This window comes from Aquarana catesbeiana, linkage group LG02 (assembly GCF_042186555.1).
Source record: "Aquarana catesbeiana isolate 2022-GZ linkage group LG02, ASM4218655v1, whole genome shotgun sequence".
NCBI classification, from domain to species: domain Eukaryota; kingdom Metazoa; phylum Chordata; class Amphibia; order Anura; family Ranidae; genus Aquarana; species Aquarana catesbeiana.
Window position 1 is genome coordinate 186,675,048 of NC_133325.1, and position 16,610 is coordinate 186,691,657.

General features: G+C 42.9%; 1 protein-coding gene across 9 annotated transcripts in view; it reads right to left on the minus strand.

Annotated features, from left to right (window-relative positions):
* The window catches only part of LOC141127515 (uncharacterized), a 132,916-nt gene that overhangs the window by 98,072 nt on the left and 18,234 nt on the right, over window positions 1-16,610 (minus strand). For all 9 annotated transcript variants that reach the window (XM_073614042.1, XM_073614041.1, XM_073614040.1 and 6 more), the window contains exon 2: window positions 5,688-5,773. The gene's annotated coding sequence lies outside the window, so the exon portion shown is untranslated. The remainder of the gene's footprint in view (window positions 1-5,687; window positions 5,774-16,610) is intronic.

The following is a 16,610-nucleotide window of genomic DNA, read 5'->3' on the forward strand; positions in this document are numbered from 1 at the left end:
CCTTCGGGGGTTAGTGCTACAATTAAAACAGGCACATGTACGTATGCGGGCAACCGGGGTAAAGCTGTCCACATAGACCATCCTCCACACCGCAATCTACCACCGTTTTCAATCTGCAATCATGACTGGGAAGACTACCCTGCAGTAGAGCAATTTGAAAGCGAGGCTTGAACCACTCGTGGAGCGCAGAGTGGAAGGGATGACATCGATGGTGGTGCAGAGGATGAGGAGTTAGGAGGATGTGAGTTGCTAAATGTTATACCTTCATTAAATGTAACCATATTGCCACACTTGGTGCCTCTCTTCTTTTATACTCAGTTGTGACTTGACGCTACTTGTATATCAAGACATCGCTTGTATATTAAGTCAAAATTTACAAAAAAAAAAACTGTTGCTCGTCTTGGTGCTCTCAAACCAAGGTTTTACTGTACTTGTTAGTTTGTTTACCCATTGTACTTCCTCACCCCTCTTCATTCCTTTTCACAGTACATGTTCATTTGTATGCAACGCATTCATTTCCATGAGAACTTTGGCCATTAGCATTTGTCTGTGTGTAAGGTTTCACTTCCTGTCTTTTTTCACTTTACGTATACCTGACATAAGGGAGAAATTGGGGTCTGCCAGTGCTGACCTGCTTCTCAAAATGCTAATTGTCTGACTGTCATTCGATCCTCTGACTTCAGTAAATTGATGGCCTACACACACTTGTCCATTTAAATGCAACAAAACTCTTGTGTTTTGCTGCATGAAAATACATGTCATGTGGAAACAGGGCCGCCATCAGGGGGGTACAGCCCACACTTATGTAAGGTGCCCGGTCATCCCAAGGGGCACGGATGTCCCGAGCGACTCGGGCCCCCAAGGTATTTCCACCCACTGCCTGACAGCCACACTTCCTGGTTGCCAGGGTAACGCCAAGCTCATTCCTCACAGCGCTGCCAATTAGGTGCCTTGAGATGCACTTGAGATGCACTTCTGCTGGGATTGGTGGAGGGGGAGGTGGGCGGAAAAGTTTCTGCCCACCTCCCCCTCCACCAATCGCAGCAGAAATGCATCCGGAGGTTTCTTATCTGCAGCGCCTGTGAGGAGTGAGCTTGGCGTTGCCACGGCAACCAGGAAGTGTAGCGGAGTGACCGAAAGTATGGAGGGTCTCACAGGAAGAGGACTGAAGGGGGGGGGGGGGCTCCTGCTGGTCTCATCTGGTGTTCTCCTCCTGCTACTCCCCCCAGTGCCTGATTTCCTTCACATCACAAGTGGTAGAGCTGCAGACTGCAGACATTGAGGAGATCGAGCGGCAGGAGGAGAAGACAGATTGCTGCTTACATTCCCCGTCCATACACACAAGTGGAATGTTAATGTTAGGCCTCTTTCACACTGGGGCGGTGCATGAGTCGGCGGTAAAGCGCCGCTATTTCTAGCGGCGCCTTACCGTCAATTTTGCAGCGCTATTCGGCCGATAGCGGGGTGCTTTTAACCCCCGCTAGTGGGCGAGAAAGGGTTAAAACCACCTGCAAAGCACCGCTGCAGCAGCGGTTTGCCGGCAGTTCGGCTGCGCTGCCCATTGCTTTCAATGGGCAGGGGCGCTTTAGGAGCGGTGTATTCACCGCTCTTAATGCGCTGTAAAGATGCTGTTTGCAGGACTTTTTTTCCATCCTGCTAGCGCACCGCTCCAGTGTGAAAGCCCTCGGGCTTTCACATTGGAGAGACAGCAGCGGCTCTTTCAGGGCGCTTTGCAGGCACTATTTTTAGCGTTATAGCGCCTGCAAAGCACCTCAGTGTGAAAGGGATCTTACAGGTAGTGTCTGAATTACTTTGATCTCACAATTTATGTATCTCCCCCCCAGGTAACTTTTCATGTGGGTCTGCTAATTATAGAATCTGTCCTGTTAAGCCGTGTACACACGACCGGACTTATCGACCGGACTAGTCCGACAGAACGAATCCGTCGGACGATCCGACCATGTACGGGCTTTATCGGACCTTCAGCGGACTTTTTCCTGTCGAAATTCAGACGGACTTTGGATTTGGAACATGTTTCAAATCTTTCCGACGGACTTGAGTCCGGTCGAAAAATCCGTTCGATTGTATGCTAGTCCGGCGGAAAAAAAAGGACGCAAGGGCAGATATTGGCTACTGGCTGTGAACTTCCGTATTCTAGTCCCTTCGTACGTCATCACGTTCAAACCAACGGACTTTCGAACGGACTTTAGTACGTTCGTGTGTGGGCAAGTCCGGTCGTTCGAAAGTCCATCGTAACTCCGTCGAAAGTCCGTCATTAAGACCGGCGGACCTTTGATGCTGAAAAGTCCGCTCGCGTGTACATGGCATTAGGCTACTTTCACACTGAGGCGTTTTAAAGGCGTTTTTTGTGCTAAAAATAGCACCTGTAAACTGCCTTCTCTGCAGCCCCAGTGTGAAAGCCCGAGTGCTTTCACAACGCTCCTAAACCGCCCCTGCCATTGAAAACAATGGGCAGCGCTGCCGAAGCTCCTGCAAAGCCATTCAGCAGCGGCGCTTTGCGGGCGCTTTGCGGGCGCTTTTAACCCTTTTTTGGCCGCTAGCGGGGGGTTAAAAGTGCCCCGCTAGCGGCCAAAAAGTGCAGCTAAAACGACGGTAAAGTGCCGCTAAAACTAGCGGGGGGGGGGGGGCAAGCCGAAAGTTGTGTAAGGGGCCCTAAAATTTCTGATGGCTGCCCTGCGTGGAAATCCAATTCTTTCTTATGTGGCTGGTTGACAGCTGCACGCTGCAGTTTAGTGTGAAAGACAAAGGGAAACTCTGTGGGCCCATTCACACCTACACGTCTGTTACCATGCATACTGCATGCACAAGAAAAACTGTATATCCAGCCTGAATCGTTAACTCTGAACAAGTAAGCATGTTTTTGATCACCTCTGAGGCTTTTATTTTTTGCACTATAAACAAAAAAAACGCCAATTTTGAAAATAAATATATTTATTTTTACTTTTTGCTATAATAAATATCCCCAAAAATTCAAAAAAAAATGTAACAAAAAAAAAAAAAAAAAAATGAATTTCTTAATCAATTAAGGGCAATATGTATTCTCCTACATTTTTATTTTTTTTCCAAAAATATCGCAATAAGTGCATATTGATTGATTTGCGCAAATGTTATAGCATCTAAAAAATAGGGAATATATTTATGGCATTTTTATTATTAATAAAAAAAAAAAATTAAACTAGTAAATGGCGGTGATCAGCGATTTTTAGCAGGACTGCGACAGACTGAGGCAGACAGATTGGACACTTGACACTTTTTTGGGACCAGTGACATTTATACAGTGATCAGTGCTATAAAAAAGCACTGATTACAGTATAGTTGACACTGGCAGGGAAGAGGTTAACACTAGGGGGCAATCAAGGGGTTAAGTGTTCCCTAGGGAGGTGTTTCTAACTGTGGGGGGGTGGGACTGACTGGGAGTACAGAGATCGCTGTACCTAATCACTAGGAACAGGCGATCACTCTGTACTCCCCTGACAGAACGGGGATCTGTTTGTTTACATTGGCAGATCCCCGTTCTGGCTCTCCGTGGAGCGATCACGGGTGGCCGGCGGACATCGAGGCTGCTGTCCACGCGCATCAGCTCCCCCGCAGTGCAGCGGGCGCAGGCATGCGCCTGCTATAGCTGTTAAAGGGACTGCCATACCGGTACAGCGATTCGCGGTATAGAGGCGATTTGCTGCAGTATAATGACGGCGGCTGGTCGGCAAGCAGTTAATATTATATACTAACAATCAGAACAACCTCCTGCGCTCAGATAAGGTGCTCAGAAATCAGTTGTTTTTCACTGTTCCACTTCAAAAGTATAAAAGGCCACCATGCTTTGCTCCCCTCTTAGGCCTGGTTCACACCTATGCATTTTTTTTTTATTTCTTTTTATTGAGATTTTTCATAGTACATACAACATTTATAACAACATTTCCATTCCTGACTAATAGTCTTCTATCTATCCATTGTATAACAACCTTCCCTACCTCCCCACCCCAACACCCATCCCCCCTTTGTCACAGCTCGGTAGTGCGGATGTTTTTATTCTTAATTATATCCAGTGTTTTCTTTCCAGGGGCCAATGCTAAATCCTACTACCATTGGACGGGGTATTCTATAGTATAGATCACAAACTCTACAGTCCTAAACAGTCATCTTGCACTGTAAATTCTCAAACTTAGTCCATGCCCTTACAGGGGGACTCTGGCATCACCTTGGTATGACTTAATGCAGAAGGAGACTCCTCCCTTTCAGCCAATGTGTTGTCAGAATTGTACCACGTCTGCCATACTTTATCAAACTTCTTTCCGCATTCCCTGACCCTATAAGTGGTTTTATAGTAAGGCATCATGGAGTTTACCAGACCCTTCCAAAAGTTTATGTCTGGGGCCCTCCCTTTCTTCCATTTAAGCAGTATTGCCTTCCTCCCATAGAATAAAATGGTAAGCAGAGTTCTTAAGGCTCTGGCCAGTACCACCTTGTCCACCAGGCCCAACAAACACACCTTCACAGTCAATGGTATGGGTATTGTCAGGAGATGAGTGGCGCTTTTCACCCTTTCCTGGGACGCTAGCGGGGGTTAAAAGCGCCCCGCTAGCAGGCGAAACATGCCACTATAACAGCTAAAACTAGCGGTGCTTTACCGCTAACGCCCCCCCCCGCCCCAGTGTAAAAGTAGCCTTCATATGCAAACTGCAGCCTGCATAGGTGTGAATCATGCGTTAGGACTGGGGAGGCCCCGATGTGCACAGCCCTGAAAGAACAAAGGGCGGGTGCACAAGTCTAGCGCATTATTATTATTATTACTACTATACAAGATTTATATAGCACTAACAGTTTGCGCAGCACTTTACAACGTTAGGGGAGACAGTACAGTTACAATACAATTCAAAACATGAGGAATCATGGGGTCCTGCACGTTATTACTTTTATATACTATTTGATGAATAAAAGCAAATACTAAATTCAAACACAAATATGTTAACAAGCTCATCAATATATTCCAAAGTCAAAAAACTCTGGTCATTCTATAATATTGCAATGCTGGAAAAAAAAAAACACAAAAAAACAAAAAAAAACAAAACAAAAACAGTAATACAATACAAAAACTGAAACCAAAATCAGTGGTTATCTGGACTGTGAGTGGCCTTCCAACTCTGGCAATTAAGCATTTTTTTTTTTATTATTGTGGATGTTACATAAATAAAAATAATAACACGTCCAGCTACGTTTTTCAAAAGTATACAATAATTACATAAATAACTTCATTAATAAAATAAATACAGCCGATTATGCATAAAAGGTTTCGTTTTAAGTGAGTCAGTGAGGTACATTAGTCTGGAGCAGTAAAGCTGCAGTTATGAAATCAACATAAAAAAAAACCTTTCTGCTGTGCAGGAAATATTTTTTTGGAAAGGAAGCTGCTTCGTTTAAACTGAAATGATAAAAAAACATAAGGTATAGGCTGATAGGGCTTTAACTAGTACGTCATGGAAAATACAGTCAGTGTGGTGGAATTATTAGACTTACTGGGTAAGTGTTAATATATGGAATGGGGATGTAGACCATGTACTATTTCAAGTGCAGCTAAAATTAAAATAAGTATTCCCTATTATACATGTTTTACTGTTCTAAATATACAAAATTTACATATACAAAAGGTTTGGTTGATTTTGTCTTACCTATTTTAAATATGTTGTATAGCCAAATCATCGCACTGGTTGCCATCCAGATCAGCCGGTGGTAGTAATCTCTGCTGAATATTGTGCTATAAAAGAACAAAAGCAACTTTTTAGGTGACGGAATATAACGGAAAAACGCCTATAAACGGAACGCGGCTAAACGCGAGTTACTGCGTTTAGAAGCTTTTGGCACTTGAAATGCCTCTAAACTCAGCGTCTGAACTCATTTCTTTGATTTCCAAAAAAGGCCTCTAAACTCAACTGCCTAAAAACGACATTAAACAACCCTGTGTATATGTACACATAAGATAACATTGGATGAGTTCAGGGACGGCTGAAAAAAGCATCCAACTGCCTCTGAACGTCCGTTTATCAGCAGCAGTGTACATGAGGCCTATTACTCATGCCATCACAAAATGGGACCTCTTGCTGATTTTTATTAAAAAGTTAAAGTAGAACTATAGGCAAAACTTTTTATTTTTTTATTTTGGATAGAGTGAGGGAGGGTTATAACCCTCACAAGGTTTATTTTTGCCATCTTTATCCCATTGAGGAGAATTACCTTCACTTCCTGTCCCATAGCCACACAGGAAGTGAGAGAAATCTCTGCAAATTAACTGCTTGCCGACTAGCCGCCGCAGTTTTACTGCAGCAGAATAGAAAGGCTGGGTAAAACGACATTACCTTATGTGGCTTCGCCTTTTGGCCACTAGGGGCGAGCGCCGGGCACCCGCGATTGCTCGTGACAGAGAGAGAACCGGTTCTTTTAGGGGAGTAGAGACAGATCGTGTGTTCATACTAAGTATGAATCTCTCTCTCCTCCTAGACAGTACCATCCCCCTACAGTTAGAACACACCTAGGAAACACAGGTAACCCCTTCCCTGCCAGTGACATTTATAAGTAATCAGTGCATTTTTATAGCACTGATCGCTGTATAATTGTCAATGGTCCCCAAAATGTGTCAAAAGTGTCCAATTTGTCCACCGCAATATCGCAGTTCCAATAAATAAATAAATAAACCGCTGACCACCGCCATTACTAGTAATAAAAAATAAAAATACAAAATAGGGAATAGATTTATAGCAGATGTTATAACTTTTGCGCAAACCAATTAATACACTCTTATTGTGATTTTTATTACCAAAAATATGTAGAAGATTACATTTCGGCCTAAACTGATGAAAACATTTAAAAAAAAAAAAAATAGGGATATTATAGAAAAAAGTACAAAATAGTGTTTTCAAAATTGTCCCTCTTTTTTGTTTAAAGCGCAAAAAATAAAAAGAGATGATCAAATACCACCAAAAGAAAGCTCTATATGGGGAAAAAAAAAAAAAGGACATCAAATTTGTTTGGGTACAACGTCGCACGACCGCGCACTTGTCAGTTAAAGCAATGCAGTGCCGTATCGCAAAAAATGGCCTGGTCATTGAGCACCCAAATCTTCCGGGGGTGAAGTGGTTGAGGGAATTCCTTGGGTCCCCCCCAGGTCACCAGAGCTAGTGTCCCCATTGGAAGATTTCCCCTCTATTACTTTTCTAGGGAAAACCCAAAATTTCTTTTACTTTAACTTTCAATGAAAATGTTAACCACTTCAGTCCCGGAAGATTTGGCTGCTCAATGACCAGGTCATTTTTTGCGATACGGCACTGCATCGCTTTAACTGACAATTGCACGGTGGTGCGACGCTGTACCCATACAAATTTGACGTCCTTTTTTTTTCCACAAATAGAGCTTTCTTTTGGTGGTATTTGATCATCTCTGCGGTTTTTATTTTTTTTGGGCGATAAACAAAAAAAAAAACCGTCAATTTTGTAAAAAACACAATATTTTGTACTTTTTGCTATAATAAATATCCCCAATTTTTATTTAAAAAAAGCAAATTTTTTCCTCAGTTTAGACTGATATGTATTCTACATATTTTTGGTAATAAAAATCGCAATAAGCGTATATTAACCACTTGCCGACCGCCTCAAGCTGATATACGTCAGCAGAATGGCACGGGCAGGCAGAATCACGTACCCATACGTGATCTGCCTCCCGCGGGTGGGGGGTCCGATCGGACCCCCCCGGTGCCCGAGGCGGTCGGCTTTGGTCTGGGAGCATTCAGTGATGAGGGGGAGGCCATCCATTCATGGCCCCCCCCCCTCGCGATCGCTCCCAGCCAATGAGAATCCTCCCCTGCCTGTGTGTAGTACACACAGGCAGAGGATGTGATGTCATCTCTCCTCGGCTCGGCAGTTTCCGTTCTGGCGCCGAGCAGAGAAGACATCTGAGTGAGTTGCACAACACATACACTTACAGTAGAACATGCCAGGCATACTTTACACCCCCGATCGCCCCCCGATCACCCCCCAATCACCCCCCCCCCCACGTCACACTGACACCAAGCAGTTTTTTTTTTGTTTTTTTTTCTGATTACTGCCTGGTGTCAGTTTGTGACAGTTACTGTGGTAGGGCAGTTAGTATTAGCCCCCTTTAGGACTAGGATACCCCCTAACCCCCCCCCCAATAAAGTTTTAAACCCTTGATCACCCCCTGTCACCAGTTTCGCTAAGCGATCATTTTTCTGATCGCTGTATTAGTGTCCCTGGTGACGCTAGTTAGGGGCGTAAATATTTAGGTTCGCCGTCAGCGTTTAATAGCGACAGGGACCCCCATATACTACCTAATAAATGTTTTAACCCCTTGATTGCCCCCTAGTTAACCCTTTCACCACTGATCACCGTATAACTGTTACGGGTGACGCTGGTTAGTTCGTTTATTTTTTATAGTGTCAGGGCACCCGCCGTTTATTACCGAATAAAGGTTTAGCCCCCTGATCGCCCGGCGGTGATATGCATCTCCCCAGGCAGCGTCAGATTAGCGCCAGTACCGCTAACACCCACGCACGCAGCATACGCCTCCCTTAGTGGTACAGTATCTGAACAGATCAATATCTGATCCGATCAGATCTATACTAGCGTCCCCAGCAGTTTAGGGTTCCCAAAAACGCAGTGTTAGCGGGATCAGCCCAGATATCTGCTAGCACCTGCATTTTGCCCCTCCGCCTGGCCCAGCCCACCCAAGTGCAGTATCAATCGATCACTGACACTTACAAAACACTAAAAGCATAACTGCAGCGTTCGCAGAGTCAGGCCTGATCCCTGCGTTCGCTAACAGTTTTTATGTAGCATTTTGGTGAACTGGCAAGCCCCAGGCAGCGTCAGGTTAGTGCCAGTAGCGCTAACACCCACGCACGCACCGTACACCTCCCTTAGTGGTATAGTATCTGAACGGATCAATATCTGATCCGATCAGATCTATACTAGCGTCCCCAGCAGTTTAGGGTTCCCAAAAACGCAGTGTTAGCGGGATCAGCCCAGATACCTGCTAGCACCTGCGTTTTGCCCCTCCGCCCGGCCCAGCCTAGCCCAGCCCACCCAAGTGCAGTATTGATTGATCACTGTCACTTACAAAACACTAAACACATAACTGCAGCGTTCGCAGAGTCAGGCCTGATCCCTGCGATCGCTAACAGTTTTTTTGGTAGCGTTTTGGTCAACTGGCAAGCACCAGCGGCCTAGTACACCCCGGTCGTAGTCAAACCAGCACTGCAGTAACACTTGGTGACGTGGCGAGTCCCATAAGTGCAGTTCAAGCTGGTGAGGTGGCAAGCACAAGTAGTGTCCCGCTGCCACCAAAAAGACAAACACAGGCCCGTCGTACCCATAATGCCCTTCCTGCTGCATTCGCCAATCCTAATTGGGAACCCACCACTTCTGCAGCGCCCGTACTTCCCCCATTCACATCCCCAACCAAATGCAGTCGGCTGCATGAGAGGCATTTTTTTTATGTCCTCCTGAGTACCCCTACCCAACGAACCCCCCCAAAAAAGATGTCGTGTCTGCAGCAAGCGCGGATATAGGCGTGACACCCGCTATTATTGTCCCTCCTGTCCTGACAATTCTGGTCTTTGCATTGGTGAATGTTTTGAACGCTACCATGCACTAGTTGAGTATTAGCGTAGGGCAGTGTTTCTCAACTCCAGTCCTCAAGGCGCCCCAACAGGTCATGTTTTCAGGATTTCCCTCAGATGAACCGGCTATGGTAATTACCAAGGCAGTGAAACTGATCAAATTACCTGTGCAAAATAATGGAAATCCTGAAAACATGACCTGTTGGGGTGCCTTGAGGACTGGAGTTGAGAAACACTGGCGTAGGGTACAGCATTGCATAGACTAGGCACACTTTCACAGGGTCTCCCAAGATGCCATCGCATTTTGAGAGACCCGAACCTGGAACCGGTTACAGTTATAAAAGTTACAGTTACAAAAAAAAGTGTAAAAAAAAAAAAAACACAAACAAAAATATAAAATAAAAAAAAATAGTTGTCGTTTTATTGTTCTCTCTCTCTCTATTCTCTCTCTATTGTTCTGCTCTTTTTTACTGTATTCAATTATGCAATGTTTTATTGTTATTATGTTTTATCATGTTTGCTTTTCAGGTATGCAATTTTTCCTTGTCAAAAGAAGTTTATTGAGTATACAATTTTATAAAGATACATAAAGTAAGTTTACAAGGATCTATAAAGTAAGCTCATTGTTTTACAGTAGGGATTATATAGGTAAATATCATGAAATTTCAAATATTGAACATTGGGTTCACGTAAACCTAAATTAAAGATATATATCATTTCCTTAGTTACTTTTGTAGGTATTTAAATGATTTATATCTACTATACATATTGTTTACAGGTAGAGTGTATATAGGTCAAATAAATTCTGATAATGAGCTTTAATTGTAAGGTGGAGAAAAGGAAAGAGAAAGAAGAAAAAGGGTAGAAAGGCAGAAGTATGGTCCACAAGGTTGTCCCGCTCGTCAGTTTATTATTCTTTTTAGTTCTCTTTGAAGCCTTAGAATGGGTGTCTCTGTAAGTCATTTAATCTGTTACCATGGCAACAGGACAGAGTCATTGAAATTTGACAGGAACTGTTGTTTTATCCAAGGATGCCAAAGTTTTTCAAATTTTGGAATTTGATTTTGATCGATGGCTACCATCTTAGCATGGGACATTGTATTATTCATTCTGTGAATTGTTTCTGCTAGTACCAACGTAGGAGATTTCCATGCCTTGGCCACTGTTTGTTTTGCAGCCGTTATTAGTTGGATCATAAGTTTGAATTGAGAGAGTGTTAACCATTCCGGTTTTAGATAAAGTAAAGTTATATATGGATCTGGTTGTATTATTTTTTTAAATATTTTAGATGCAATCACGAAGACTTCCTTCCAGAAGGTTTGGATTACTGGGCACGTCCACCATATGTGTAAATGTGTGCCTAATTCTGGGCATCCTCGAAAACAAAGAGCTGAGGTATTAGGTGAATATTTTTCCACTCTAGCGGGTACAAGGTACCAGCGAGTTAGGACTTTATAATTTGTCTCCAGTGCTAAGATGTTGGGTGAAGATGACTTAGATGTGAGCCATATGTTAGACCAGTCCGTGTCTTCTAAAGTTCGTCCCAGGTCCTCCTCCCACCTCTGAACGTAAGAGGGTCTATTAAGATTTACTACTCCATATAATTGATTATAAAGTGATGAAATTGTACCTTTAGCAAATGGATCTTTTGTACAGATTGATTCAAAAATGGATAATTGAGATAATGGTGTATCCCCCTTTAGGAATGGTGTATAGAAATTTTTGATTTGGAGATATCTAAATATCTCAGAGTTTGGTAGATCATATTTTTCTCTAAGCGATGGGAATGAAAGGAATGATTTAGATGCTATGAAGTCATTTAGTGTCTGAATGCCTGATGTTGTCCAAGCTTTAAAAGAATTTGGGTAGATCCATGCCGGATAAAAGGCCGGATTTCTGATAAAAGAAAGGAGAGGATTGTGTGGAGATTGTAACTGATATTTGGTTTTTAGTTTATCCCAGAGAGATAAGAAGTGTTTAGTTATGGGATTATGAATTTTAAAGCGGTCTTTAGGATCAAGCCATAACAAGTTTGATATTAATAGAGGGTCATTTTCTCAGGTATGCAATTTTTTTATACTTTATTGTTTACTGTGCTTTATTGTTAACCATTTTTTTGTCTTCAGGTACACCATTCACTACTTTGAGTGGTTATACCAGAATGATGCCTGCAGGTTTAGGTATCATCTTGGTATCATTCTTTTCAGCCAGTGGTCAGCTTTCATGTAAAAGCAATCCTAGCGGCTAATTAGCCTCTAGACTGCTTTTACAAGCAGTGGGAGGGAATGCCCCCCCCCCCCCCCCACCGTCTTCCGTTTTTTTCTCTGGCTCTCCTGTCTCAACAGGGAACCTGAGAATGCAGCCGGTGATTCAGCCAGCTGACCATAGAGCTGATTAGAGACCAGAGTGGCTCCAAACATCTCTATGGCCTAAGAAACCGGAAGCTACGAGCATTTTATGACTTAGATTTTGCCAGATGTAAACAGCGCCATTGGGAAATTGGGGAAGCATTTTATCACACCGATCTTGGTGTGGTCAGATGCTTTGAGGGCAGAGGAGAAATCTAGGGTCTAATAGACCCCAATTTTTTCAAAAAAGAGTACCTGTCACTACCTATTGCTATCATAGGGGATATTTACATTCCCTGAACAGTTTAAAAATAAGATAAAAAAGAAAAAAAAAATAAAGAAAAAAAAAAAAAAAAAAAAAAAGCACCCCTGTCCCCCCTGCTCTCGCGCTAAGGCGAACGCAAGCGTCGGTCTGGCGTCAAATGTAAACAGCAATTGCACCATGCATGTGAGGTATCACCGCGAAGGTCAGATCGAGGGCAGTAATTTTAGCAGTAGACCTCCTCTGTAAATTTAAAGTGGTAACCTGTAAAAGCTTTTAAAGGCTTTTAAAAATGCATTAATTTTGTTGCCACTGCACGTTTGTGCGCAATTTTAAAGCATGTCATGTTTGGTATCCATGTACTCGGCCTAAGATCATCTTTTTTATTTCATCAAACATTTGGGCAATATAGTGTGTTTTAGTGCATTAAAATTTAAAAAAGTACGTTTTTTTCCCCAAAAAATGCGTTTGAAAAATCGCTGCGCAAATACTGTGTGAAAAAAAAAAATGAAACACCCACCATTTTAATCTGTAGGGCATTTGCTTTAAAAAAATATATAATGTTTGGGGGTTCAAAGTAATTTTCTTGCAAAAAAAAAAAAAATTTTTCATGTAATCAAAAAGTGTCAGAAAGGGCTTTGTCTTCAAGTGGTTAGAAGAGTGGGTGATGTGTGACATAAGCTTCTAAATGTTGTGCATAAAATGCCAGGACAGTTCAAACCCCCCCCAAATGACCCCATTTTGGAAAGTAGACACCCCAAGCTATTTGCTGAGAGGCATGTCGAGTCCATGGAATATTTTATATTGTGACACAAGTTGCGGGAAAGAGACAAATTTTTTTTTTTTTGCACAAAGTTGTCACTAAATGATATATTGCTCAAACGTGCCATGGGAATATGTGAAATTACACCCCAAAATACATGCTGTTGCTTCTCCTGAGTATGGGGATACCACATGTGTGGGACTTTTTGGAAGCCTAGCCGTGCACGGGACCCCGAAAACCAAGCACCGCCTTCAGGCTTTCTAAGGGCGTAAATGTTTGATTTCACTCTTCACTGCCTATCACAGTTTCGGAGGCCATGGAATGCCCAGGTGGCAAAAAAAAACCCCAAATGACCCCATTTTGGAAAGTAGACACCCCAAGCTATTTGCTGAGAGGTATAGTGAGTATTTTGCAGACCTCCCTTTTTGTCACAAAGTTTTGAAAATTGAAAAAAAAAATTTTTTTTCTTGTCTTTCTTCCATTTTAAAAACAAATGAGAGCTGCAAAATACTCACCATGCCTCTCAGCAAATAGCTTGGGGTGTCTACTTTCCAAAATTGGGTCATTTGGGGGGGGGTTGTGCCACCTGGGCATTCCATGGCCTCCGAAACTGATATGCAGTGAAGAGTAAAATCAAAAATTTACACCCTTAGAAATCCTGAAGGCGGTGATTGTTTTTCGGGGCCCTGTATCCTAAAAAGTCCCACACATGTGGTATCCCCATACTCAGGAGAAGCAGCTAAATGTGTTTTGGGTTGCAATTCCACATATGCCCATGGCCTGTGTGAGCAATATATCATTTAGTGACAACTTTGTGCAAAAAAAAAAAAAAAATTTGTCACATTCCCGCAACTTGTGTCAAAATATAAAATATTCCATGGACTCAACATGCCTCAAAGCAAATAGCTTGGGGTGTCTACTTTCCAAAATGGGGTCATTTGGGGGGGGGTTATGCCATCTGGGCATTTTATGGCCTTCAAAACTGTGATAGGTAGTGAGGAGTAAAATCAAAAATTTACGCCCTTAGAAATCCTGAAGGCAGTGATTGGTTTTCGGGGCCCCGTACGCGGCTAGGCTCCCAAAAAGTCCCACACATGTGGTATCCCCGTATTCAGGAGAAGCAGCTGAATGTATTTTGGGGTGCAATTCCACATATGCCCATGGCCTGTGTGAGCAATATATCATTTAGTGACAACTTTTTGTAATTTTTTTTTTTTGTCATTATTCAATCACTTGGGACAAAAAAAATAAATATTCAATGAGCTCAACATGCCTCTCAGCAATTTCCTTGGGGTGTCTACTTTCCAAAATGGGGTCATTTGTGGGGGTTTTGTACTGCCCTGCCATTTTAGCACCTCAAGAAATGACATAGGCAGTCATAAATTAAAGGCTGTGTAAATTCCAGAAAATGTACCCTAGTTTGTAGACGCTATAACTTTTGCGCAAACCAATAAATATACACTTATTGACATTTTTTTTACTAAAGACATGTGGCCGAATACATTTTGGCCTAAATGTATGACTAAAATTGATTTTATTGGATTTTTTTTATAACAAAAAGTAGAAAATATAATTTTTTTTCAAAATTTTCGGTCTTTTTCCGTGTATAGCGCAAAAAGTAAAAACGGCAGAGGTGATCAAATACCATCAAAAGAAAGCTCTATTTGTGGGAAGAAAAGGACGCAAATTTCGTTTGGGTACAGCATTGCATGACCGCGCAATTTGCAGTTAAAGCGACGCAGTGCCAAATTGTAAAAAGTGCTCTGGTCAGGAAGGGGGTAAATCCTTCCGGGGCTGAAGTGGTTAATTGGTTTGCACAAAAGTTATAGCACCTACAAAATAGGGAATAGATTTATGGCATTTTTATTACTATTATTATTTTTTTTTTACTAGTAATGGCGGTGGTCAGCAATTTTTAATCGGGACTGCGACACTATGGCATATATATATATATATATATCTCATGTATATCTCATGTATATGTGTAAATGTCACTGGCAGGGAAGGGGTTAACACTAGGGGGCGATCAAGGGGTTAACCGTGTTCCCAAGTGTGTGCTCTAACTGTAGGGGGATGGGAGTGACTGGAGGAAATGACAGATAGTTGTTCCTAGCTAGTAGGAACTCACGATCTGCCTCTCCTGTCAGAACAGGGATGTGTGCGTTTATACACACGCATCCCCCTGTTCTGGAACAAAAAAAAAAAAAAACACAACACCTGGAGAGCTGCAAGTCTAGGGGCCAAGTAGAGTACTCTGATGAGGAGTAATCAGATAAGTGGATCAGATCCAGTATAGCCAGCACAGCATGGAAAGAGATGCGACAGTCAAAGAAAAAAAAAAAACACAAAAATGCAGCGCTCGAAAGAATGATCAAATAAATTCCAACATAGTACTGTATGCATAAACAATGCTATTTATTCCATAAAGTTAAAAAATGGTTGAACAGTCAAAGTTTAAAATAAATGGTAGTGAACGTTATCAGTGACCTCAGAGTGGATAAGGGGGAAACAGTCATCCGGGAAGCTTGCCTGGAGATGGTTTGAACATCAATAACCATCCAAGGAAATGGAGGGGAGAAAATTCAGTTCCCAGAGGGGGAGCGTACTGGCTGCTGGCAAAGCCTGCCAGCTCCAGGTGGATTCCACGGCTGGATGGTGGTCAGCAGGGTGGATAGAAAGGCAACCTGTGTGATGTAAACGGCCACAGAGGGAACAACCAAGCCGAGCAGGGTCGATATTCTCAGTGCGCCTATACACCTTCTGTGACGTCACTGCTGTGCCAGAGATGAAGGGGAAAGGTGTCCTGAAGTCAGCTGTGTAAGCGTCCACTGTTCTGTTACCGTGACTTACATGTTTTGCTCTTGTCCCTGTAATAGCCATGCGGCTTCACAGCCGGTTCCCTACTGCATATGCATGAAGTGTGCTGCGCTTTGTGAATTACCAAACTTCCGGGTGATCTCACCGTGGCGAGTTCACTCAGGACTTGGAGCAGGTACCTGTCGAAAACAGGCATGCCCCCCCCGAAAGGTGCGCCCCCCCCCCGAAAGGTGCCAAATGTGGCACTGGAGGGGGGGAGGCAAATAAGTGGAGCTTTCACTTTTTGGTGGAGCTCTGCTTTAACACGGACACAGACAGCAATAAAAACTAACAGGTGTTCTAATCCCCCTCTACTCTATCCAAAACTAAATAAAAAGATTTGCCTTTAATTATACTTTAAGATTGGAATAAGAATTTGTATTTCCTGATTCCACTGACACGTCTCACTCTGCCTAATGGGGCTTAGTCATAAAGTTGTAACTGAAAAATAGAGACTCTGTGACAAGTAGATAAAACGTGTCAGTCAGATCAGGCAGTGCAGTTTCTGTCTACTTAATTTTGTAAGGTCAGAGATAACATAAAATTCATGGTGTGTGGCCCCATTCTTTGATGGCAAGGTTATCTGGAAGGTGAAGGAGACTTTTAGGGAGCCCAGTGCCCATAGCTCGAGTAGCATAGCTGTAGAGGGATGAAGGAGCAGCCCCTTGGGAAGTAGTTCTAACATGATGTAATAGAAGAGAAAACAAAATTTGTATGCCTTAACCAGAAAATGTC